The 27,208-nt window shown below is 37.9% G+C and overlaps 1 protein-coding gene across 4 annotated transcripts in view; it reads left to right on the top strand.

Annotated features, from left to right (window-relative positions):
• The window catches only part of LOC122835340 (zinc finger protein 469), a 243,791-nt gene that overhangs the window by 186,633 nt on the left and 29,950 nt on the right, over positions 1 to 27,208 (top strand). For all 4 annotated transcript variants that reach the window (XM_044124333.1, XM_044124332.1, XM_044124335.1 and 1 more), the window contains one exon: positions 4,212 to 4,423. The gene's annotated coding sequence lies outside the window, so the exon portion shown is untranslated. The remainder of the gene's footprint in view (positions 1 to 4,211; positions 4,424 to 27,208) is intronic.

Below are 27,208 nucleotides of genomic sequence, written 5' to 3'. Positions count from 1 at the left end.
GATGTGGTGATTACAACTACTAATGTGTAGTTGTAATCTACATATTCTTCAAGTATGAATTTCAGTACTCAAATATCAGTTTTATACCAATAGCTTCTACAAATCTCTTCTGTGTCCCCCTTTTTTCCATCTAAATTGAATCAGTTTCCATGTAGAAAATAGAGGAAAAAATGTATTACAAAAGTATTACTTTTATTTTCAAATGAAATACAACTAGATGCACATTTGATGGCATACTACTAGGCTGCCAAACATGTTTTTTATTAGTTTTTCTGAAGTTATTTGGTTTGGCACTACATTTGTTAGAAATATTTATGCCATTAACAGACTTCATGATGCTCAATGTAATCTTTTATGTCTTATTCTGTTCAGCGCCTAGTGGCTGATTGTGATATTGAGTGATTTCAGTGAATTCCACCATAAAGCTCAATCCATTTAGATGCTGAATCACCCCCATTACACCGAAGCCAAATGTAATTCACAGTTTCTCCCTATGTCTCCAAATGTCCTCATTAAATGCCAATTTCTGCTATAATTAATAATTTACTATTGTTACAACAATTAACATATTTGGTAATCTTGTAAACTGTAAACAAAGACTTGCTTTCAGATGTTTGAATAGTCTGTTCTCTGTCACTAAAAACTTTTGATTAAAGACACAAGACACCACAAGAGGGTTGTCTGTGTTTCTGGTTTTTGGAGAATTAGTGGTAATGTTAGCAATAAAGCATGCTAAAATTAGTTAATCTCTTCTTTTGCTGTCATTCCAGCACCAGCCTGCTCCAGCTGTCTGTCTCAAACCTCAACCCTTCAGCCTACAGAGAAGGCAGTCCATAACCTTAAGTACTGTTTAGTGGACCTGTGTAAATTTGACACCATTATGCCACAGAGAAGGTCTATGTAGGTGTTAATGTTAGTGTGGGAGGCTGCCAGAGATCTGTATAATCCCTGCTTACTTCATTAAGTACGGCCAAGAAAAATGTTGCTGTTTTATTACTTTATGCTGACATTCTTTTCCCTCTGTGCTTCTTTTGGATCTTTTGACTTTTTCCTAGCTTCTTTGTAAACACTTTAAATGTTTTTTCCCCCATCTACTATTGTGCTTGTTCCTAAGAAGTAATTAAGTAACTACAACTGTATCTGTGTTCTTTTACTAAATTAGGAGTTGTGGTGGATTTAGTGATGTGGTGATGTCTCTTGATATTTTCCATCAGGATCAAGGATTAGCTCACATGCCATAAACTGGGGTTTGATCTGGAGCATACACCAGATTTTTGGGTAAAGCCCTACTTTGAACTTTAATGCTTGCCAGTCCGAGTCAGTGAACTGCATTGCACTTGTAAACCTTGACTGTAAATTACTGTAAACTTCTGGGCTTTTTATTCTTTAAACATATTTTGCCAATAACTCCTTGGAATATCATATAACTAAAAAATTTTTTAACCAAGTCCCTGTTTTCATTCACTTAATACAGTTACTTTGTGTTTCACGACCCACTTCAAACTGGAATAGAAGTATGTTATGTGTGGTGGCACTGGGGGCAGGGTGCAGAGGTTTTCTGAGCTGACTCTTTCTGGCTCCTCATAATTACAGACAGTAAACGGCTAATGCTTTAAGGACTATTTTCCCCATCCAATGATGGATTAGCAGTTGTGTTCTCCTCCATCAGGGTATGTTACTTTTACTGTGACATCAGCATCCAGTTTGTCCATTTTTAAGGGTTGACTGACCATCCAGCAGCAGGTCTTAAAAGTTTGACCAAAAATCCTTCAAGACAGGAGGAGTTACTGCCACTTTCTGTTTTGTGGCAAATGAATTATGAGGAATTCCTGCAGGCTTTTGAACATGGATGACTGTCAAGGGTTGTTGACCACAATTTTAATCGTATATCATACACGGGGGGAAGCGGAGGAGTCACTCAATAATCCCCATTTTCTTGTCTGAGTGGGTGGGACTTAAGTGATCAAACAATCACACCAAAGTGTCTAGCAGTTCACCATGATGATGCACAAAAAATCTTTTGCAGTTAGGATGATTTGACAGGGAAATATAGCTGGAGTAACATTCCAAAATTATTCTATTGGCCTTAAGGTTTAGAAAGGTCGTTCATATTCAGTTTGGTGCAAATTGGATGTTGCATTTATGATTTAGAGTCAACCATATGCAAACAATAAACAATCGAAATTCATCATTCAGTCATGCCTACAAACTAAGATTATGTCATCAATTGACCATGTGAATTTTATTAGTCTGGTCTGTTATGACACACAGAAAATGTAATGCAGCCGGGCGTTTGAGTGTGGAGATTTTTCACCTTGATGTGTTATGACAAATTCTCAGATTCTTGGCTTGGCCACACCCAGACGCCTTGATGCAGCAAAAAGCTTTTAATAATTTTTGATCTCCAATGTCAGTCCAGTGCCAGACTTCAGAGTGATTCAGAAGTCTGCATGTCAAAAGATGTAAGAGGAGTTTGTTCAGACACAGCATGTGTGAATGAGACAAAATGGCAGCTTTGATTCAAAATGACTGACTTATTATTGGGTTTGGGCCATGGCTCCACAAGAGCTTTTCTATGTTCTTCGAAGATACATGGGTACCAAATTTGATGATTCTTGGGGCAAAGTTTGGGGCAGATTTTTTAATGATTCTAGTAGGAATCGAAGAGACTACTTCTGAACGACAAAAGCTCTAAAAAACTGAAACGTTAGGGTGACCAGACAAAGTCTGGATTTAAATCTGATCTAAAAATCTTTAGCATTACATTAAATAGACAGATCATGCTTGAAAATGATCTTCTGGGTCCAGCTCCTTTGAATTCAATTGATTCTTCAAAAAGTGATGGGTCAAATTTCCTTGATAGTGATGTAAAATACATGCTTCCAGTTACTGCAGACAATGGATTGCAGTTGTTACCTAAAGGGAAATTGGGACAGGTTATCAGAGAGGAAATAGCCATTTCAAACAAGACCAGATGGCTTTGGATACCTTAAGTCATCATTTAACATCCAAATTTTTATTTACATCTGAGTGGATAAATTATTTTATTCTTAATCGGTCAGAGAGTAGGAAGAGCTGCAGTCATTTGGAAACAAGCCAGCATTCATTATATAGAAGTAAAAGAATATTCATCAGTAGAGACAGAGAATCTGCATGACGACACATGAGAATAAATATTATTGAGAATCTGTAAAAAGGCAATGTTGGAACATCTTTTAACTAATGCATCATTTCTTCCTATCCACCATTACAACACAAGACTAGCTTGAGCTGACTCTACCCAGCCCATCATAATTACAGATGGTAAAAGGCTAATGTTTTTAAGTATTTTTTCTACATCTAATGTGGAGAGACTTCATTTGCTATGTGAAGGAGGGGGCAGAATGGACAAAGATTTTGAAACTTTATTCTGGGTGTTGTCCATGGAAGCAGCTTGCAAAGAGCTAAAGTAAAATTAGGTTTATAGATGCACAAGTACATAGAGACAGACGTTATCCCCACCCCGTGAACCTAAAACAGACACAAATACACTCATGAGCAATGTTCTTTTGATGTGATTTCTCTCACAGAAAGTCTTAATTAGCATTTACAACAACCCCAGGTTGTATTTGTCATTTTTCCCCCATTAACTTTATGCTTTGAAACTTCATAACTGATCTTATGTCTCAGTCTGAGTGTATCCTAGTCTCTATTTCTGTCTGCCTATGTCATGTCAAATTATTCCTCAAAGAAGTTAGTCAGTTCTCTTCATTTTGTTTTCCTTCTTTATTTGTGCTTTTTATTCTCATCTGCAGCCACTCTTTCTATCTCAAATGTGGTTCTACCGATTTCATCTTAAGTATAAAAACTAAATCTGGGACAGTACAATTGATGTAAAACATTAAGATTAGATAAGACTGATCCAGTGATAAATGCTACCTCTCTGTTTCTCCACTGTCCTGATTCTTCTTGTCCCTGTCTGCCTTTCCTGTATGGTACGCTTTGGGATGGGAGTTTTTCTTTTCTTTTTTTTGGCAGTCTGCTACCCCTCTTTTTGGCTGGGACAGGCCCTGGAGCGTGCTACTGCCTGGGAGTGTGGAAGGGGAAACCGGGAGGTAGTCAAGGAGGAGAGAAGGGATGGGAGGTGGAGGGGGGGGGCTCAGGAGGAGGGAGACCAGAGTGGTGGAGGCGTGTCTTGTGTTGGTAATGAAGTCTTCTCTTTTCATCCTCAGACGGCAGAGTGTGAGCGGACGGGCCTGGGGTCTGCGCTGCTCCACAGCCCTCCCTGTCTGTGAAGTGTGCCGAAAGCGTCTCCACTCTGCAGCGTTTATGCGTCCCAGCTCCCGTCTGCCGCAGCTAAATGACACAAAGAGGCTGAGACTGAAGCAAACCGCTACAATCATGAGTCTTTTGCTTGTGTTGGCTTTACAGAAAAACCTTTGAGGTAAGACTTCCTTAGTCGTTACTCCTGCAATTCTCTATAACTATGAACTGTGTTGCTGTCTGCCCAGTCTGATTGTTGTAGTGGGGGCACAGGAGGGGTGGTGGTATATTGGGGGCTGTACATCAGAAGTCACTCCCACTTTTAATACGCATGTGTTTGTGTGTATTTACTCTCTACATCCATTCGTGAATTCTCACATGAACATGCACTTATGAACTTAGTTTAAGTTTGACAGTGAAAGAGTTACTCTGACAATGATGAACTTCATCTTTGAAAGAAGGAAACTGTCACATTCTTGAAAGGGGATGTCAAGATGAGATAATATGCTGAGAACTTTGGTACTATTTAAAGGTTGAGTAAGTAATTCCCCAATAACTCACCTCATCCTTTTTAGCAAATGTCTGCATATGATCAGCTGGTGTTCTATTCTAGGATTTTTTGTTTCCTGTAAATTGGATTAGTGATGTAAATCAGGCTCCAGAAAACAACTCAATATGTGCTACATATTTATTCTCCTGAATAATTCTTATTCTTTTACACAAGGAAATTTTATTTAATTCTCTAAATACAGCTGTCTTTTATAACTGTAAGTGGTGAATCTCTCTGTGGTTGTCCTGGTCAGAGGGGACAACATGGGATGTATTATTAAGAATAATTTGAAATTGGTTGTGATGCTGAATTAGGTCAGCAAGTTCACAGCTGACCAAAGGGAATATGACCAGAGCAAGATTTAATGGACACAGACTAACTGACCTTTGGTACAAAGCAGGTCAGCTGATGATATTGCATTAATTTCAGGGCATTTTTTTGTAACCTAGAATAGATCTTTCAATCATGCTGGTATTACTGCTGTATGAAACATTAAACAGAAAGCAGATCTATTTCATGTACTAAATGCTGATCAGTATGAACTGATTTATTAGATTTTGTCTCTTGGATTTAAAATCAAAGAATTAGAGCATCATTTCAAACTCTGGCACTGTTCTGTTTATGCTGGCGTATAGATAAATAAACTATTATGTAGATCTAGATCTTTGATGCATCCCAGATTTGATTAATGTCTGTGTCAGAATAAAGGATGTGGTATTAATAGTTCTGTATTTTATCAGGACTCAGTACACTACTTTTGCCAGAAAATCACCATATTTTGTTTCCACTTCTAAACATCTCCACATGGTAGTTCTTCTGCTGGATACAGAGCATCGGGTAGTTCTCCAGTGGTAAAAAATTAAAAGGAAATATGTCAGGATCTCACCTCAAGCACTGTGAAGTTAGTGAATCTTCAGCGGTGTGGAAATAGTGTCTGCATAGCATGGCATGAGATTAACTACTGTTTTTATTGAGACACTGCTGCAAAATCTTAATCCCAAAAATTCTCTGGCTGTCCGGTTTAACTATTGATCAAACTGCAAAACTATTAGATGTTTTTACCTAAGGCAGTGTAACTTTCCACACCATTAAAAGGTAAGGCCCAGTCTAAAAATGGCTTCAAGGTGATTTTATTATTTTTTCCCTTCAGTTTATATTCCTATCTTGAAAGTTGTCTGACTTTCATTTGTTTAATCAAGCTGCATGTATCATGTTGGTTAAAATTTGATGCCCCAGTAATGTGCTTCCATAAAGTTTGTGGCTGTAACATTTAAACAAAGACTGCTTTAAAGGCATGATTGTTTAGGTCTTGTGTTCAAAAATCTGTTTTCTATATAATGAGTGGCTCCACCTTCAGGCCAGCATTAATATTGCATAAGTTACTTTTGTTAAATACAATCTAATTGATGGTTGATAAAAGTACCAATATCAAACTCAACCACATTGTATTTTTGTGTGAACTGTTAAACTGCATAAGGAAGGTTATTGTTTGTTTATTTGCACTACTGAAAGCTGCTGAGGACAGACGGACCAGACAGCCTACTGGGGTTCATCTCTGTAAATATAATTGACAAGAGGCATCTGCAGTCCAGTAACAACAGGCTTTGAAGTGAATTCAGTGGATCTGTCCTCCTCCCCATTGGGCAATCCAGATCCGGCCTGTGACTCACTTACTTTCATCCACATTCCCTGGGAAATCCATCCATGTGCATTCTCTCCCTCAACACCTTCCTGATCCTATTCACCCCACAGGTTGTTGCACCCCGATCCCCTCAGCGAGACCTTCCATTTCTATCAACACCTCCTGTAATCTTGTTGATGGTTTTCCTATAATTTTATCCTCCATCCTCCCTACTTTAACATGCTTCAACGAAATGGATCTTTCCAATACCTCTCCCAGAAAGAAAAACCTAAGTGACTTTCCACTGCTTTCTGCCGGACCCTGAGAATTATGGTTTCCCAAATGTACAGGAGCCAAGCTTAATTGAAAAAACACAAGTCTGCCATGAAGGAGACGGTCCTTGTGTCACTCTGTTGCACTGAGCGAATGTACTTTCCAGAACTAGTGTGGGGAAGAGGAGGAGAAAGAAAAATAAAAACAGAGTTAGAGATGGAGGACGGACATAAAGCTGAGGCAAATAAAATTATAAAATGAAAGTGTGGAAAATCAACAGGAATGCTTAAAAACATTGGTGCGGTACAAAGTGGATCTTGAGGCAAAGTAGATGAATCATCAGATTTCTTGTGATAGAATCGGAGAAGGAAAAGGAAGCACTATATAAGGACCCTGAGTTTAGCTTTGTGTGTTTTCTCAAGACAGTTAAAGTTTATAAAATGGGATTTATGGGGTATATAATGGCAGAGAGGGGCCATCATGAGTGCTGGATACCAGTCTTATAGCCCTAAAGAGAAACAATAGGACCTACAGTAAAACTTTGCCTGATTGCAGATTAGCTAAGAGCAGCATCTCTCCCATGATTTTCACATCAGGGAGTCCTCATAACATTTTCACAAACTTAGGCAGTTTGTAGAGCTTACAGTGCAGATCTAACAGAGCAGCTGAAAGACCATAACCCATGTACACAGTACTGAAAATGTCTTATCAGTATTAGCCTTGTTATCTTTTACAGTGTCTGGTGCTACCCTTCCTGCTTTGCCTGTTTTTTCTCACCTCCTGCTGTGGCTCTCCCACTCTCTTTGGTATGCCTGTGTGGCAGCCCCAGATGGCGATGATAGAGACTCTGTCATTGGTTAAGATGGCACGTTTGTCACACACATGTTTGCCAGCCGTCGCTGTTGCCAGGGCTTGGTAGGAAAGTATCTATTGTTGACTTTCTCGCTGGGTGGTTCATTTGTTTGTCAGGGTAGTGTGACCCCTGACCCTCTCACCACCTCATGCCTGTGACACTACAAGTTAATTTAGCTGTAGACCCTTAATCACTCCCTGTCATGGAAGAAGATGCTCTGAAATTGGGCTTTCTGGCCTACATGGTAAATACTAGCCTGGCCATTGCTTTCCTGTGCAATTTTGCTTGAAAAAAATGGTTGCTTCCAGTACAATTTGGGCTTTTTTCCCTTAATTCTGATTGTGTCCAGTAGATTTTCTACCAGGCCAAAGAGTGAACAAAAGGACTGCACCGAAAATGACTTTGAACACACCACCAACATGAAACACCATGGAGATGGCTGCATCATGATTTGGAATACTACAGGGATAGAAAATCTGGTCAGAATTGATTGAAAAAGCCTCGAGACTAAAACATTTAGCATGCATACAGTCAAAGCTGCAATAAAATGGTAACTTTGAAAGCACAATTCTAATCTAATCTAAATCCTCCTGAGAAATTGCATTAAGACTTGAAAACAACTGTTAAAAGTTACACATCAATTAATCTGACTGAGCTTGAGCTGTTTAGCAAGGAGGAATTGGTCAACATTTTAGTCTCTAGATGTACAAAGTCAATGGAAAAAAATCAAAAGACTTGTTCCTGTGATGGTGGTAAAAGGTGGTTCTAAAATGCTGTGGCCTAGGGATTTAAACACATACATGAACCAACTTTCAAAAAACGCTTTCCAATTTAAGCTTTTCTTTTATTTCATAACTATCCATGATTGGCCATGTATGAGGAATTCCAAAAACTCATTGCAGTTCATGGTTTAGGATGAAATGGTTCAATGTTTTATGAATAGTTTTGTGAAGCACTCTAACAAGATGCAAACTTCATTTGTCTGCAGTGTAAATTGAAAGAAACAAAGTATGAAAGTTTTTGTTGCAGAAGCATGATGTTCACTGAATGATGAAAAATGGCTTAGCTAGCAAACAGATTGGTTCGAACCATGGCAAAATTGCTTTATAGACCATTTCCACCCACATGATGAGTAGAATTCCAGATCTGAAAACAGTGTAAGTAGAAAAAATGGATTGGACTGAGCAGTTTGTATAAGAGACTCAGCTGGTATGTTAAACCTCTTAATTTTTCTCTAGGACTCCAGCACTCATGCTCTTTTTCAGTTGATTTACTGAAGCTAGAACTTAATTGATAGTATTTTATTCTATGACCAATGCAGACGTCTGAAAACTCAGTTATTTTTGAGGGGTTTTTTTTCATTTTATTCTTGTTTGTTTTACTAGACTAGAGTTGGAAACTTGTTACCATTTCAAACTCAGTGCCTCTAAGCTAGAGATGGTGGTGAGAACTCCAATACTGTAGCCCAGAGTCCCTCGGGTCATCCTCCTCAGTTTGTGTGTATCTGTGAAACTGATTTTCTATGCTACAACATTATGAAGAGATTAAAGTCTCGTATGAGGACTGAATGGTGTTAGCACTGTTGCCTTGTAGCAAGATGATCTTTGGTTCAAATTTAGGTGAGAATGTGTCTGTGAAAGCTGTATGTCTTTGATAGACTGGTGGCCTGTGCAGAATGCAACCTCCCTCTCACCACTGGAGATAGGCACCACTTCCCGCAAGTGGATAGAAACAATAAATGGATGAATGAATAATGTCTCAGTATCTTGTGCTCTTACTCATAAAAGAATAAGAGCTCATTATAATCATAATACTATGATTAGAATCATAGAAGAGTTAAATAATAATAGAAAAACATTGCAATCGAATTGTTGCATATTGTGTTGCGATAGTGATTAATAAAACATTTTTCTCACTGCTGGTTTTCTCTACCAGCATCATGATGCCCTTTTCTCTAAGCTTTGGCATCTCAGTCACTAAGATCTACAACCAGTAAAAGTCCATCCAATTGGCATAACATATTTTTGGCAAGTAGAGTGTGAATGCACAGCACATGAAACATAAAGCCTTCCAAATACTACATCCAAGGAGTTCTTTGCAGTACAGTATATTGTGAAGCTCCAAATAACAACAATGCCATGCTGCCATATAGGAAAAGACTCAAAGTTCTCACATCAATCCTATAATTATAATTTGTTCATTATCCTTTGATGTTGTCAGAAACTAAAATGTTGTGTTTTCTCAGGATAGATTTGTAGTCGTCTTCTTTTTTGGTTAAATATACATCACAGCTTTAGCTCATTCTCAGTCTTGCTATCAAATTATCCAATAAATTTCTGTGACAAAACTGCTGTAGCGTGAAGCTCTTCCTCAAATTTTACTGACAAGTGCCATAAAGCATAGCAAGTAAAGGTGGCATATCTATGACGAGAATATTCTGAATCAGAAAGTCCATGATGTGGCCTGTGGGAATTCACTCTCCTCATCCTCCTCTAGCCATCTTTTTAATTAGAAAAAGACCAGTTTAAACTGCTGCCTCCTAAATGTTAAAAGAGAGATGGTATATGATGCTATGAAAAAGCACATCACCAATCAACCAGAGGAAGCAAAAGGGAAGGAATGATTACATTCTTACTTGGTAATACCTGAAGTGCATCATAAATTATCGGATTTAGATTTTAAATAACAGGCTGCGGAGATTTGCTCCCAGTCATTAAAACTTTGAGAACCTCCAAGGTTTTTTTTCTCAATCAACCCATTAGAAAGCCAAACCTCAATTTCAGAGTCCTTATAATTTCCTGCTAAATTTAAATGCATAATTGAAGAGATATAAATTTGGTGTGTTAGTCAACTGAATTTTAGTATAAATATTTATGCTCATGTTTATTTATTATATTGGTAATATAAATATCTCCTTTCAATTTTTGAAATATAGCTTATAAGACAGAGCTAATTCTGATTAGTGGATAAGTGACAGCTGGACTTCATTTCTTGCTTTACCCATCATTATCCAAAGGATATTCTTATTTCTGACGGGTCAAGCCTTCTATGCTCATAGCTCATTGTTAAAACAATCACACTAATTGGGAAATTAAGGTCTCACAAACTCATTTATCCATTCTGTGATACTCCGTAATAAAGCCAGAATATGAGATGTTTCATTCATATATCTCAACGTGTGAATGGTTATTAAACTGCATGGGGGAGGGGGCCATTCAGTCCTGGAGAGTTTTGTATCCTGATTTTGCAGCTTCTTGCTACCATTTGACCCTTCCTATCGCCATTTTGGACCTGTAAACCAGCCATTTCCTGATTGGTTTACAGGAAATCATCAGTCAAAATCCTTTTGGCTTCTGAGTCCTATGGTTTAGGACTCAGGAGGACGCTTGGGAGTGTTAAACTTAAAAAACTTAAAAATAGTTTGAGATTACAAAACATTTCCTCTACTGGCAAAAATTAGTACTATAGGACCACCTTAGGTTGAGATTAGAAGGAGAAATAATCTCCTTCCAAACAGACCAAACAGACAAAATTACTGTATACTGTTTACAGATCTTTTAAAACACTGTTTGTCGTTCAGGAATCCTTAACTCTCTATGTGAAAACAAAAAAATCATCAGTATTTTTGTATGGACATATATGCCCAGTGTTGTCTATTCTAATCTGGAGGATTAATATTCAATAACATTCAATAATTGAATGTTATTGAATATTAATAATTCAATAATATTTGAATTATTTTCTTCTAAATGCAGTGTATGTACAGACAGTTATTTGAGCTTCTAGAAAAATGCGCAGTGACATTAATTCCTTAGGTTGTTATTTTTTCCTTTGTAGTTGCAGTGAAGAGCTTCCCTTAGTGGATCTCCTTTTGCTGTATAAAACTGACAGCACAGATGGTATTTTATTGGATCTGCAGTCCTTAAGCTGAACTGCTTGACCTAATTTTTCTCAGTTCAGTAACTCTCAGTTTTCCGCCTGTTATTGCTCTTTAATTATCTTAGCTGGCTCCGGTCTCAAGATCTTTTATATTTAGGATGTAAATATGAGTCATCTGTTACTTTATATTCTTCTCCCTCTGCTGACCCAGCCATGTTACTTTTGTTTTACCAGCAAACCTTTCACTCTTAGCATTAGAGCAGTAAATGGGACTTTGGGAATTGGTGTTATGACACTGAATCTGCTTTTGTAGAAAAATCATTTCATTGGTATCCTTCATATATATATATAATCTAATTGAATGCACACACATGCACACAAACACACATGCATGTGCGTGCATACAATTAGATTTTATATGCACCCATGGCTGCAAAATCTATCTGTTGAGTCAGACTGGAGGCGGTTCACTTGTGTCTGCTGACAAATAACTGCTGGATCACTCATTGTGTGTTTATTGGACACTTTCTCCAACAGGCAGAAAATTGTCTCAATTTCTTGCCTTGCATTTATGTTCCTTCTGCTGAAGGAAGGTTCCAATTGCTTGTGACACTAACAACAAGAACAGGCTTCCCGAGAAAACGTCCACACAAACCTCTTCAGTGCTGATGCTGAGAAAAATCCCAGGAAATAAAATTTTGCTTCATGTGCTAACCTTGTCTCAATTTATGCTGCAAATTAGAGATTAAACAATTTTTCAATTACAGTTTCACATCTTAGGAATGATTAACAAATGAAATCCTTTTGAAGCAGCTCCAGAAGTTTGAGAGCTAAACATCTTTTTGACCCACTTTCGCCAACATTTCTCCTCTTCCCTTTTTCACTTCAACACTTTTCTCCAGATGTGGTATTGTTGTGGATGCATTTATTTTGGGCTTGAGCCGGTAGACCTGAGCAGGGTCTGATGTCATTCTCTATTTAAAGGAGAGCCCTGAGAACTGCGTGGAACGGAGTTCACTGTGGCTTTGACTTCAAAGCTTCTGTCTTGGACTACTGATGTCGATCACCTGTGGCTCAGCAGTCTGTCGTAGACAGATGACTACACTCATTTCAAGTGCTGACAGACGAGTCATTTTATGAAGGTTAAAAGGGGAGGCCTAAGTTTTAAAGCTTGGGATTTTTAACTTCTATGAGGCTTAATCGCAAAAAGTAACCTGCAATCCCTACCAACACAAGGATAGGTGTCATACCACCAAAAGTCTATGCAAGAACTGTTGGTGGTATGAGGGACAGAAACCAGATACCATAAACAGAGTCAGATAAGAAGACATTGCCCTGAACTGAATCAGGAAGCATGACAGCTTTTATATGGGTAAGGTGAGCTGCTTGCTGCTTAATTTTCATTCCTCTCTAATAACTTTGCCTTGCCAGTTTATTCATACCGTTTGAAGTTACAACCACAAACGTCTATGTACTTTATTAGAATTTCATATGACCAAGCTACACAATGCACAGTGTTATTTTGAAGTGGAAGAACAAGACTGCACAGTTTTCTTCTTTTCACAAATTGAATCTGAAAAGAGGGGTTTTCTTTTAGAGTTGCACCCCAGTAGTTTTTGGGGTATGTCTTTATCAGCTTTGCATGCTCACCAGCTCAGGCTCTGTCAGACTGAATGGCAAGTTTGTGTTGACAGCAATATTGCAATAGATTCCTGACTGGACTTTGATGGGACACTTTAACACCTGAATAAGCGTTGATCTAAATCATTCCACTTTAGGTTGGTCTGTGTGTTTACAAATGGGTACGTGTTGGAGAGTGAAGCTTTGCCCTGATCTTAAATTCATTTTCTGCCTCTAACATTTTTTTCCTAAAGTACTTCCCCATATTAAGCTCTATCCATCTTATTATCAACTCTGACCAGTGTCACTGTTTCTACTGAAGAAAGAACTTTGAGAACAAGGAAATCAATATGATATTTAAACTTGAATGGACAATTTCTTCTTTGATTACCGAGCTTATTGTGGCTTCTCATTTAAACTGTCGACATTGTGGAGAGTAAGCTGCAGATAACTGTCGGGCTCTACTGTCAGATTCCCCATGGGAGCTCTGCCTTCACCACTGTTTGGTCTTCTAACACATGTATTTGCCAGGCCTTCTCTAGTGTCCATGCTTCAAATAGTTCAAAGTTCTAACCCTGCTGAATATTTCCGGTTCAAACAAGCATGTTTGCCAGTTCCTCATCCCTCAATGCTCCCTCTTCTTGCTTCTAAGTGTTTGCTGAAGGAGTTCACATTGACTTCTTGGCCTTACAGCAGTAAAAAGCTGGAATGAATGACATGCAATGCATGCAGATGATTGGTATCTTTCCATTTAGTCACTCACAGGTGCTCACACACTTACAGAGAAAGTTCAGTTTAGTCATTTTATCTCTGAGCTTGACTGTAAGTCACTTTTCTGCATAAGAGACATAGATTCATTGGGTTAAACGGTAAAACTGTCATCCAATGAAAACATTGACTGAATGTTTTTAAGAGCATAATTTGCTTTACTGCATGGCATGACAGGTTTCACATTTCAGGTGTACCCCCAAGCCCCTCCCAGTTTTGGCCATTTTTGGAACTTTCTGTGACATTCCAGAAACTGAAGGAGTTCCTCTGCAGCACCTTTTGAATCTTACCAGTTTTTAAACACTCATTTAGTTCCATTCTTGTAATTTTTTTCCAGAGGAGTTATAAATAAGGCCAGATGTTTTTGACACACTGAATGTGTGTCTGTGGGTCTCTCCCCTTCTCAGCTCAAAAGTTCACTGCACCACTGTGCCACTGTGGTCAACTTCAAAGACTTGGCCGCTGACATGTTTATGCATTTTCATGCACAGACACGCAAACAGACTTTTGGATAATTTATATTTACTTTTATACACTAAGGTAAACAATGAAGATGAAATCAGGCAAGGTTTGGTGAGTGTGTACTCTCAAGCCCTGCACACACACTCACGGTCAGGACATTGTACAGAGCAGCAACCAGTGTTTCCTGCAGCCTTGGGGGCTGAATATTACAGACGGAGCAAAGATAACAGTTCAGCCCAGGGGTCACGGGGTCAAGCACATCTAGATGATCAGTCCTTCCGCTCCAGTTACTGTTTATGACTGTGTGTATACACATTATGCAGTCTGTCGGACTGTTGTATATACCCCACACCCTGCCTCAAGCTCACACAGCTGGCACAGCCAAACATTCGCAGAGTCTGCTTCAGGGAAAAAAGGGAGTGCTGAGTAATTTGTATGTGTGTGCGTCTGAATCTATGTGTATGCTGAATTATGCAGACATCCGTATATTCACACACTTCTATTGTGGGGACTCACCTCCCTTTTGTGGACAGACAGTCCTCATAAAATAAATCATGGCATTTCAGAGCAAACACTTGAGTCGACGTTGGCATTAAGGTTGGAGTTAGGCAGGTAGTGATTATGGCCAGGGTAAGGGTTAAGTCTCCAACATATGAATCAATGCAATGTGCTCTTGAGTAATGGTAACACAAAAAACAATCTGTGCATGTCTGTGTAAATCTGTGGTGTAGGTGTTTCTTGTCTGTATGTGTGTCTTGTTGAACTTGGTGAACTTCTCTAATATTCTGACACTCACCCACACACACGTCAGTATCTAAATGTGTATGTAAGGGTGTGACAGCTGACACAGTTTTGAATTGTTTTGCAACTCTTCTTTGAATCCATCAAAGACAGCTTCTGTTTTTCAAAACAATTTTGATGATGATAATCAATGTATTTGAAAATGCTGTATCTTTAGACATGTCTTTAAAGTATACAGGTTGTGCAATCTGGAATGAAGTCACTTTCTTATTGATGATGAAACAGGTGGCAAGGTTGTGGAGACTGAAGGTAGGGATAGATGAAGTGACAGGGTGGAGTAATAACTAACTCCAGAAGAAATTTGAGTCAAACATTGTCATTTCGAGGTGGGAGTGTTCCACTTTTTAGAAAGTACCTCTACTTGTGTGCTATAAAAATATTTTTGTTTTGTTTCCATGTCACTGTTGTAACCCTAAGCTATTGCCACCATACTTCCCTACTCCTATCTGACTCTGGTTTCCTGTTGCCTCCAAAGTAGACCGTAATTGGTTGTTGGACTGGATCACCTTCCTTGCTATTTGACACCCTGCTGATTGGATTGCTGCTCCAGCCCCTCTGAACCAATTATCACTGCCTTCAGATTACTTTGTAGATTATATGTTTAATTCTCCAAGGAACTGTGACTGTGTCACTTGCTTTTTGGGCTAAAAGTATTTCTTGAATGATTAACCTTTATTAAGGAGTCAGAGTGCTTTTGTCATGTTTGGAGGGCTAGATTTGACCTACTTTTCTTTAAAGAAAACATATGGATTCCTCTCTGTAGTTATTTATACTTGGTTAAATAAGTTAGACAGTCACTTATGTCAGTGGTTCCCAAAGATTTTCTGGGTCCCCCTATGGATTACAATAAGATCACCCCCCCCCCCCCCCAAAAAAAAAAATAAATAAATAAATAAATAAAAAAATCAACCGGGCACACAATTTGTTCAACCGGACATAAACCTATATACGTATTTTGTTTTAAAACTCCACTGAAGTTTGTTTCACACTTCAGTTTGCAAGAAAAAACCTTCAAAACTACAGTTAAACACTTGTATAACTGTTTTTTGTTTTGTTTTTGTTTTTGTTTTTGTTTTTGTTTTTGTTTTTGTTTTTGTTTTTGTTTTTGTTTTTGTTTTTGTTTTTGTTTTTGTTTTCATTCATCCGTACCGCACTCCCCCCTGTAATGGCACTGCGCCCCTCCAGGGGGCGCGTTCCACACTTTGGGAACCACTGACTTTTGTCAACCTTATATCACAAAACAGAATTCAGACTCGGTTTAGGATTGTGCTTTGATGTTTAAATTTGTTGTCTGGATCTCAGGATCCGATTTTGAGTTGTGTACTGGGCCTCCGGACTTGACTTAGCCTCGAGGTCTAGGCCTCTATACTAACAAGGATAAAACAGTACATGATTTTACATCTCATAATCATGTAATTCACTGTTAAAGGCAGACTAGATATTTGTTTTGGTCATTAGAGATTTGACTTTAACCAGTTTCGGTAGCTTAAAAGACAGACGGTGTGTTTATTTTGGACTGCAGAGGTTTAGATTAGTTTTACATCAAACTTGTTTGGATTGGTCTTATTAAATTTATTTAAGTTGCATTCATGGGTCTCAGTTTGCCACTTTTTGCCAGAACAATGATATCACCCATTAACAATACATTTAAATTTGAAAACATCATTTAAAACTGCAGTATGCTATTTTATAAACAATATGTTTTTAAAGTATTTGTTAAAACCTCCTGGCTCTGGTTGTTTTTGACCAGGAGCAGTGTATTTCTGCAGACATTAGTAGTAGCACTGGTAGGAGATGGAGGATCTTGATTTTGTTTTTTAACAGAGTATCTGTCTGATGTTATGCTGTCATGATGACATATGAACAGTTTCAGCAAATATGTAAAAAAAAACAAAAAACATGCCATTTGTAAAAGTTACAAACTGCAGCTTTAAACGGTTAAATGTAGTCAACCGCACTACCTGGCTGTTTCCCATGTTGCCTCTTTTATCCCTTGACAAGATCTGTGTTAGCACATTGAGGGCTCATCCGGTCAAGATAGAATCACACCCCTAAATGATGACCATTTGCCTTAATATTTAAGAATCTTCCCATTTCAAAGCAATGTTCGGGGGCTTATCTCTGTTTCCATACGTGTGCAGCTATGTTCATGCTGACGTCCATGTGCTTATATTTAAATGGTGCTTTGTGGTTTCTCATGACCATCTATTAGTTTTATTTCTGCAGCATAAAGCCAGTGCCACCTCTCAAGAACGAGTCCCAGCACAGTAGTGTATATCTCGTTTCCATGTTTGCATGTCGCCTTTAACTTCCAGGGAGAAGGAAGAGGTTTTTCTATGTGAACCATATGTGATCGCTGGTGCAGATGGGAAATGTTAAAGCAGCAAGCAGGTCAAAGAGTGTGGCTTCATCTGCCAATCTCTTTCAGCCTCTCTTAAATGTTAGACAGTAGACTGACAGTCTGTGAGACGTTAACAGCTCCTTGATAGCTGTAGAAGAAAGAAAGACTTTTGATGCTTAGCTACATTGTTTGATATTAATATTCTACATAGGTTCTTCTTGAGGCTAGGAGATCAGATTTTTTTTTTTTATTATTTAACAAGTATATGAACATTATTTGTGTCATTCTGCACTATATAACCAATTTTTTTATTTCCATATAGACTGATTTATTAACGAATAACACACAAAGCCCCATTTTTTCTTAATTTCTATCTTCAAGTAAGTTGTTTTTCATTTCTTGCATGGGAAAATTATGGTTTTAGAGTTGGTGTGTTTTGGTTAATTCTGTGTAAAAGTTTTATGTTTGACCAACAACCAGTGACTAACCACCATGGACATTGACCAGCAACCAGTGACCAACCATCAGGCTTGTGAGCAATTCTCACAAGCCTGATGGCTTATACCTAATACCTCCTATTAGAAACCCAGTGTGATTATGCTGATAACATCGTTAAAGTAACTGGTTACTTTTATGAGTAACAGCACAAATAAGAGTATGTTGCACATTCCTTTTGCTATAGTAAAAATAATGATAAGGATAAATAAAAGTATACTGGCTGTGGCTATTTATTTTTTTTATTTTAAAAGCTCTGACAGTGTGATCATCATCTATTTGATAAATAAAGGGCTTATTTAATAGTTTATTATGCCTAGCAATAATGGAGCTTTAGATCCTGCCAAGTTATTTTATTACTTATTTAGTTCTTTTTAATTTATTAATTAATTAATTTCTCCTCTTCCAAAACATTTTGTTATACCACATCTCTACAAATGATAAAAGCCTAATACCACAACCGCTTTAAGCTTTTAATTTTTGTAGTGCCAAATTTTAAAATGCTTCTTTTTTAAACTGCACTCGTCTCCCACTCTATTTCCCACATCATTTAGCATTGCTGCAAAAAGAAAACATTTCCATTCAGCTCACAGTGAATCTTTAGAGAGGGTGGGCTGCTAAAGATACACCAGATCATACATCAACAGGACACATTTGTGGACTGCATTTGGAGGAGACCTTCTTAGCATCATTGTGACTTATTCAAACTTCAAATGTGGTTTTGAAAGGATGTAGCCCCTTGAATTTAGACACACCCAGCACCCAGTCATTTACTAGCTTCCTGTTAATGCTAACTAAATATTTCATAAGTTTTAATGACTTCTGATAATCTTTAATTCAGAATCTAAAATACTTGCCAAAGCTGATTAAACCTGAACTGGATGATTCCAATTTGAACAGATATTGAACAAAAAAAGGGTAAGGATTTATGAAATCTTTTAATATTGTTGAGGTCACAAAAAGGAGTATTTTAAAGTTGCATTTTGGAATGAATAATATCATGCAAAAGATAGAGCGGTAAACATGGACTGGATTCTTCTGTACTGGTTGCAGATGACACAGTATTTGTGGTTTATGAAACTTTCAGTCTTTGGTTAAAAAAAACAACAAACAAAAAAAAATACTTTGAATACTTTGTTTTCAAAAATATATATTGTACTAAGAAACTACAAAAGTACTAAACTGTCAAACATGAACAGTCTACAGTACGTGTGTGGCCAAATACAAATACACAGAAATGGACATTTCTGCAAGTTTGATTATGTTTTTTTGTGTGGCAGCCATTCAGATGTTGAACTCGAGATGACTCTGGGATATGCAACTCTCCAAGTCAGAATTATGACTTTGGCTGGTGTTGAATTTGAATCTTAGTTGATGTTCTGGCTTGGAACTCTGAAACTTGCGATTCAAAAAGACCCTAATATTTAGTATAGGAAACTAATTATGCTGTGGAACCATCTGTAGTAAAATTTAAGCAGTTACTACCACTGCTGCAAAGCCAAAAAATCCTTTAGAGCAGTGCTGAGCACTAATGTTACCTCCTTCTCAGTCCCTTTCTGTAGCTGATCCACAGACTGTTCTGGGGCTGAAAGATGAATGGACTCTAAAAAAAAACATACTATGACATAAGAATATTATGTCCAGATTGGGGATGTTATTTGCATTTACTGTGAGCTGCATAAGGAACTTCCTACTGAAGGCCAAGCTGTTAACATAAATACTGTATTGCCTCAGGTGGAAACTGTTTTTCCTTTTATAGATTGGAAAAAGAGGAAGCCGATCAGATTTCTTAGTGTTGCAAAAAACCTAATGAGCAAACCAACACCAAGAAAGACTCTTTTTCTCGCTTCTATATGAAAAGAATAAACAGAAGATGTACACCTGAGTGGATGTAAGGGAATCCCCTATGCTCACTATCAACAATGAGCACTAATGTTACCTCCTTCTTACTCCCTTCTTTCTGAACAAGTCCCTTTCTGTTTTCTACCTAAGGTGCTCCTTCTTTCTTGCCCCAACACATAAACACACCAGTCTTTGCCTCCCTCCATGAAGGGGAAAGTTACCTGTTGATTCACCTTATTTTGCTCTTTATAAATCCTCATGTCTCTTTGAAACTTTACCCTGACACTGTAGTCTAATCACCCCAGTAAAAAAAGAATGGCACACTCAGAACTGAAGAACTGCCAACTATGGCTTTCATAATTCCAAAAGTACTGGTGAGCTTTCTACTTTAGGGAAATCTTTTTGGAGCTCAACTACTTGGCTGCATCAAAGAAAAAAAATATTATTGCTGACATTTAGTTTTCCATAGTTTTTCCGAGTGAGTGAGATGAAAGATAGAGAGAGAGCAGGAGTGGCAGAGAATTTCGGATGCAGGACTGCTTCTCCCATTTGCAGCATATGTTTTGGATAAAGTAACATAACCAGCATAGATATTTTTACATATAATTGTCAATTAACCCAAATGTGTTCCTTGTTTTCTGACTACAGCTCCCAATGCTTCAGTAAAACAGGCTTGAGAAGGAGCAATTTAAAGTGGTTTGATGTACTGTAACTTACCAGTGTCATGTTATTAGACTTTATATTCTCCTTTGGTTTATCTTTATAACTTTCTCTTCTCAAGTTTCTTTTTTCTTTTACAACAGCTGGCTCTTTGACTTTGCTCTTTGTGGAGACCTTTTTGTGAGCATATCTTGAAAGTTCATTAGAAAAGAGAGTCTTTGATCATGCACGCAAACACAGCTGTTCATCAAAAAGTTCAAATCCCAAAGTTTGATGCATGACTTTACAATAATGGTTGTTTCCCACCACGACTGGGATGCAGAGCTAACTCTAACCCTTCAGCCAATGGCAGCTTTTGAAATGGGCAATGTGGCTCACTGCCCACCGCACCATCCTGTCAGAGGGTGGCGCAGACTCCCCAAAGAGAGGGAAAAAAAAGATACTGTATGGCTTATTTGCACAGCAGTAAAAGTTTATTTTATTTTTTACTCCCCCGTGTTTATCTCTAGTTACAAATTGAGAAAATGCTTGAACAGGCAAGACCTGAATTTGATTGTTCTATACAGAATACAGTATTGAAAATACAATTCCTAATTTGTTGCACCTTTATTCAGTGTGTTATGTATGAGGGTGTAAAAACATCAAAGTAATTATATTCTAAACTTTTTTAAAAGTAAGCTTAAAGTCTGTGTGATCACAATCGTCTCGATCTAGAACTACTGTATATCATTACAGTGGTGAAAAGTACTGAAAAATACAATTAATTGATTCAACAGAATTGTTGGACTTATTTATATATATACCCTCATCCAGGGTGGCATTATTCCAGGAATCACCACTGTCTTCAGCTGAACTGTGCTGGGCCTCTTATAGTTGAAATCTAACACACAGCTTTAAGTCAGGACAGACGGACCATGAGTGAGATTTAATGAAAGATTTCCTGCTTGGTTCCTGCCAGGCCGACTACCACGCAATATCTCCTGCTGCTTAAGAAGTCTCTCCTTCAAATTAAGGGTGAGGGAAAAGCTGTGAGTCTAAAAACAGAACTTTTTTTTTTTTTTGTTAAGAAACAGCCCCATTTTCAAGGAAACTAACAGGAGCTATATCCTAGTTTAGACCCTTGGCACGGGTCATGGAGTGTAAGACTAGTAAAATCCATAGGACCATGTCTCCCCCCCTTTTTTTAACTTTACCATTTCAGGCCAGAGATGATGTGATCCACATGGTGGGGAAAACTTAGGTATGTGTGTTTGTATTTGCAGAGTCAGCCTCGGGTTGGAGTTCATGAAGAGTAAATTTTAAGTTAAGCCCCCCCGTCACCTGCCAGACTTCCAGATATAATGACCTAACAAACAAAATGGCCTAATTACTGCATGAGTCATACCTTTAGCATTCTTTTGACAGTGTGTGTTTGTGTGTACCTGCACATATACAGGAGTTAGCAAAGGCAAGCTATGAGTCTAATGCAGCTGTTTAACTCTGGAAGAAGGTCATTTGAGGAGAACTATACTAAGGATGTAATGATGCACCAGGCTTGTTTTCTTGCAGCAGATGTGTGTTTCTGACAGCTTATTTTTTTCTTCTGTTGCTTGATTTGTGTCAAGAGTTTATCTTCACCCATTTCATGGTGTGCAGACAGAAAAGAGCAGCCCCCACATGCAGAGGAAAGAGTGCAGTCTGTCAAATGATGTCAGTGTTTGGAGAGGATGAGTGCGATGGGGGTTAGGGGGTTTGGAATCGGCAGAGGTTTGAGGGGGGCTAAATGAGTCTGGGAAGAGTTTGCAATGGGGGAGGTAACAAGAGATCCCCAGCAGAGAAGCTAAAGTCTATCATAAAGTGGAGGAAGAGAACTATTTTTACAAGGAAGAAGAAAAATGTTCCACTTTTAATCTGTGGGTAATCTAAAAATAACCTCCCCATTCTGTCTACTGCCCAGGCAGGGCAGGCTTGTTAAAGAGTCTGTCTCTGAAGAGGGAGCAGCAAAAGAGCTGCTGAGGACCAAACAAAAAGAAGGGTCAAAGCAATAGGGAAGGATTGAAATGTCAAATTGTGGACTTGTGGGACGGCACATACTGGGTAATTACAGCACATGCAAAGGAGGGAGAATGCTGGGAACAAATGATTCTTCAAGAAATTGACAATATGTTTGTGAAGCCCAAGAGGATCTTGAGTTGGTGTGTCTAGTACTGTGCCAAACATTTCCTTTCACCACAACATCCAGGCAGCACGTACAAGTTTGGTCCTATTATGCGTAACCAGTATCTGGGCCCTCAGGGCTTTTTGAGTGCTGATAGATAAAACCACCTAATAAAACCACCTAATGCCTGGAAGTATGGAACAACTGCTGCTGGTATGGCCCTTTTCCAACAAGGTCACCACATACACTGATTCACTCACATACCAAACAGTCATTCCTCAGATGCATTGTCTATTTCCAGTCTCAGGGCAGGACTTTGTGTCAGTGCAGACACCCACCCTGGTGTCTCATTCTCAACTGCTACTGTTTTGTTTCTATTTTCCCACTGACTAACAGGAAAATCATCGGAACGAGACAGTGTTTGTTTTTCGGAGGATTTGGTGATTTGGACCAGAGACTAAAGAGCTTTTTAACTGAGAGCAGCTCCAGAAATAGTAGACATAATCCCTGTTTGAGATTCTCAGACGTTTCCTCAGAAACAAACACTCTCACCTGATTCACTACCATTCCTCTCAACTGGAGACTTATCTTTCTTGCATACTTTATTTTTCTTGCCTGTTCCTGGATCCTTTTTCAAAGTACCGGATACACATGCAAGTTTGTTTCTTTATACTCAGTGTAACCCATTACATTAAGACAACAACAGAAAATATCAAACTGTCATCAAATTAACATCACTCTCTTTACGTACAGGTCCTTATAGTTGTCACAAAAATGAAAGAGAAACGATAGTGCTAATTCACATATATATTTCGAGGGTTTTTCAAAAACTAGTTGAACTAAATGGATTTTGATCAGAGATGTTGCAATGTTTTCTTGCATCTTTTAGGTGGGACAGAACAGATGACAACATCATAATACAAAAGAATATCTTGAGCTTTGCTACAGCAACGCTGCACTAGAGATTGTCCCAAAACAACTGCTGGGTTTTCTTTATTGTTGTTTATTTGGGTTTTTCTTTGTTTTTATATGCTCTATAATTTTCTTCTCACTGCCTGCTTAACATTTTAAATTAAGTTGGAACAAAGTCAAGAAAAAGTTGGACAAATGGAATGTGGAAAATCTCTGCAAAGTAACCACTGCAGAGAGGATAGAGTCAATTTATTTTGATTTTTGTCTGTATTTTATTGTAGGTTCTTGGAATAATGCCTTGTTTTAGAATCGTCATACTAAAAACAATGATGAGAGCCAGCTCCTTTAAATATGAGACCATGGTGGATTTCCCCTTTAAGGTTGAGGATCAGTTCTTGCATCAAGTGGAGTAGTTAAGTATTTTGCCTACTTAGGTTTTGGATACAAGTGACTGAATTGATTGTTTGTACAGGTGAGGAGAACTGGAGACCCTGGAGATGTATTGATGAATTTTATATTTTTAGGTCTGAAACTATTATAGTGTTATACCTTCTCATCCACAGCTATGATAATGTTTATATATATATATATATATATATATATATATATATATATATATATATATATATATATATATATATATGATAATGTGTTACAATCCAAAATATCTGCTCAAAGCGTTTTCTAGATGGGAAACAACAAAGACTATTTCTTTTGAAGAAGATTGTATAATTGTTTCTTATTCGTTTTTCTCAGTTTAGAAAATTGTTCCTTTACCAAATTTTTTCTAGCGTGTGCTAATAAATGAGTCACCAGGGGATTTTCACTCTGATAAGATCATGACGCTACCACACGTGTATTTTTTTCTGACCCTCAGTGAGGACCAGACTCTGATCTTGGCTGATTTCAACATTCCAGTTTTAACAAAGGCTTGTAAAAACATTCTGTTGTTCTTTCTCAAGCTTTCAGTCTCATCCAGACATTCAGATGATGCAAGGTTCTGGCTACTAGCAGCTCAATTTCAATTGTGCAATTACCCACTATACCTGATAAACAACATACAGATCCCTTAAGTTCAGAACAAGACCACATGAGGAACCTATACTTAAAGGTCTTATCAGCTGCCACACTGTGATGTCATTTTCCAACTTACAGCAGGAAAATTACTGACCCCTTCACCCGACTTCTGTTTTTTTACATTTTGCTTTCTTTAACAGTGGAACATCAGCTCAACATCTGTGGTGAGATTACATCACTAAGATTATTCAAGCAGTCGCAGTCTGAGGGAAACAAAACGTTTGAAAAATGACTAGACAAACCAAAAGTCATTCATAAATTCCTCCTAGATTGCTGCCAAGTATATGAAACCTGGTGATGTGTCTGACTCTGTAATTGCTCTCATAGCTGTGCTGAAGAAATGGCGGCTGACTTCCTCACCATAGAAAGAAAGGTATGACAGTATGAAAAAACAACATGTGCTTGGACATATTTACAGCAAAGCCAGATCACTAAATGTAGTTTTTATTTATCTTTTTATGCACAACACAAATATGCTTCTAAAGGTTAGTCGAGGCCTGATTCAAATTGTCTATAAAGTTTAATATCTCAGATTACATTTTAATAGCCTTCTGCTCCTTTGACTTCTTGAAGGAATGCTTGCTGAATACTGTCTCTAGATCGTAGGCTTAACAGATAAGGTTATGTTTAGTTTTAATCTGTCTAAGAACTGTTTCAAGAGACACTACCCTCCACAGTTTTAACTATATAAGTGCTGAATGTTTCTTTTTATAAAAGCTAAAGAAATGTATGATTTCTACTATAAAAAATGTGATGCTATGTACAGAAAAAATACATTGAGGTGTGGTTAACCCTCAATGTATTTTGTGTTACAAAACAATTAAAGTCAACAAACAACTTTTTAAACTTACTTTGACGTATAAGCTGTGGAATAGAACCGAGTTGAGTCCTAGATCCTAGATTTGACTTCACATTTGGCATCAGTTACAGTAAATGAATTGAGGCACGATTAAAATCACCTCTGTGCATAGCAAATGCCTCTTTTAGCTAAAGACAGGCCACAAAATGTCTACAAGGTAACCTCTGTAAAAACAAATTGCCAGTTAGTAGAAGGGCCAAAATAATCTGCATCTTATTGATATAACATTGGACAATGAGACAGGCATTTCAAAGTGAAGAAAATATGCCACTACAGTGACATTACAAAAAACTAAACATTTCTCCAAAATTTACAAACAGATGTAAACGTCTTATGGAGGCCAGAAAAAGGGCAACAGCTACACTGAAGGAACTGCAAGATTTTCCAGTAAGTTCTTATGACAAAAGCTTCCTGTATTCGCCTTAAGTCTGGACTAAGGAGTTGATTTGCAAAACAGAAGCATTACAATTCAAAGAAAACATGCAGGCTTAGCTAATATTCCTCAAACCAAGTTTAAACTTATGGGCCACAAAGGTATGTCTAGCACAAAAACAGAATTGGACATCAGAAAAAGAAAACCATAGCCACATTGAAAGTTGGCATGATTTCTGGGCTCCAGATATATAAACAGTTTTGGATATCTATGAGTTTTATCCCAAAACCTTCAGGTGTCAACTAGACAGCTGAAAATGAACAGATTTCATGCTTCTACATCACAATATCAATTATGTGTTCATTCAGATCAGTAAAACTGACATCACAGGAAAGCATTTAAAGTTATTAACCTGAGTCCAGACATCACAGACTGATAGATCTCCAGAACGTTTATGTAGGCCATTGTTAGATCTTGCAGATGCCTACTATTATCAGTAATATATCAATACTGAAATATGGAGCTATATACAAATGTCCTTCGACAGAGGTGTAGCTCCAGCTTGAGTGCAACCGCTTTTTTTTTTCTCTATAGTATTTTTCTGTGGATTTGTTTGGTGATGAGTGCCACAATAAAAAGGAAATATATAAAAAAATATTTGCAAATATTTGCTAAATTATTGTTCCAACTTCTGACTAAATGTTTGAGCAGATAGACATGTTTTAGTAACCAGTGGTTCTCACATGGCCTCTGAAGTCGAGTCTGGCCAAGATTAATGGCTTTCCTTGAACAGAGATGGAGGTTGTGCCAACACAAACGGTTGGGCACACGATGCTGGGATGACAGACAGGGACAGAAAAGCAGAGAGCCACAACAACAGATTTGCTAGTGGAGCTTTATCAGGACAGCTTTAGGATATCGACACCGGAGCAGGTATCCAGACACTAATGCCTTGCTCGGCCTCAGCCTTTTAATGGACTGTGACAGGGCTTCCGATCCCGGTAGCCTGGCCAAATGGTTTATTCATCAGAGCTGCTCAGGGTGCAACACTAGCACATTTCAGGCATACAGTTTGACACATAAATTATAGTGTGCTATCCTAGATTTGGTTTGTGCAAGTGGAAATGTTTCCATCTGATGAATCTTGTAAGCCAATAAGAAAAAGTAGCCAGAAGTGTTGCAAAACAGTAGTCATTTCATTTGAGTTATTGATTCTAGGTTGTAAAACAGTCTAAAGCTGTGATGTGTGGTTCTAACAATTTAAATAAGCTTTATAAACACAGAAAAGAAAAACCAAGGCATTTACACCTCTGATCTAGACAGTGTTTTTGTCTTCAGTGAATCACTTAATTCTCTCTAAATATTAATGTTAAGAATATCTGATGCATCACTGTAGTTTCCTGTCCTCTGTTCTAAAACAAATATCCTTATCAAAGGTTCGGA

Source organism: Gambusia affinis, linkage group LG08 (genome assembly GCF_019740435.1).
Source record: "Gambusia affinis linkage group LG08, SWU_Gaff_1.0, whole genome shotgun sequence".
Lineage (NCBI taxonomy): Eukaryota > Metazoa > Chordata > Actinopteri > Cyprinodontiformes > Poeciliidae > Gambusia > Gambusia affinis.
Note: the sequence above shows the minus strand (reverse complement) of the source record. Positions and strands in the feature narration are given on the sequence as shown.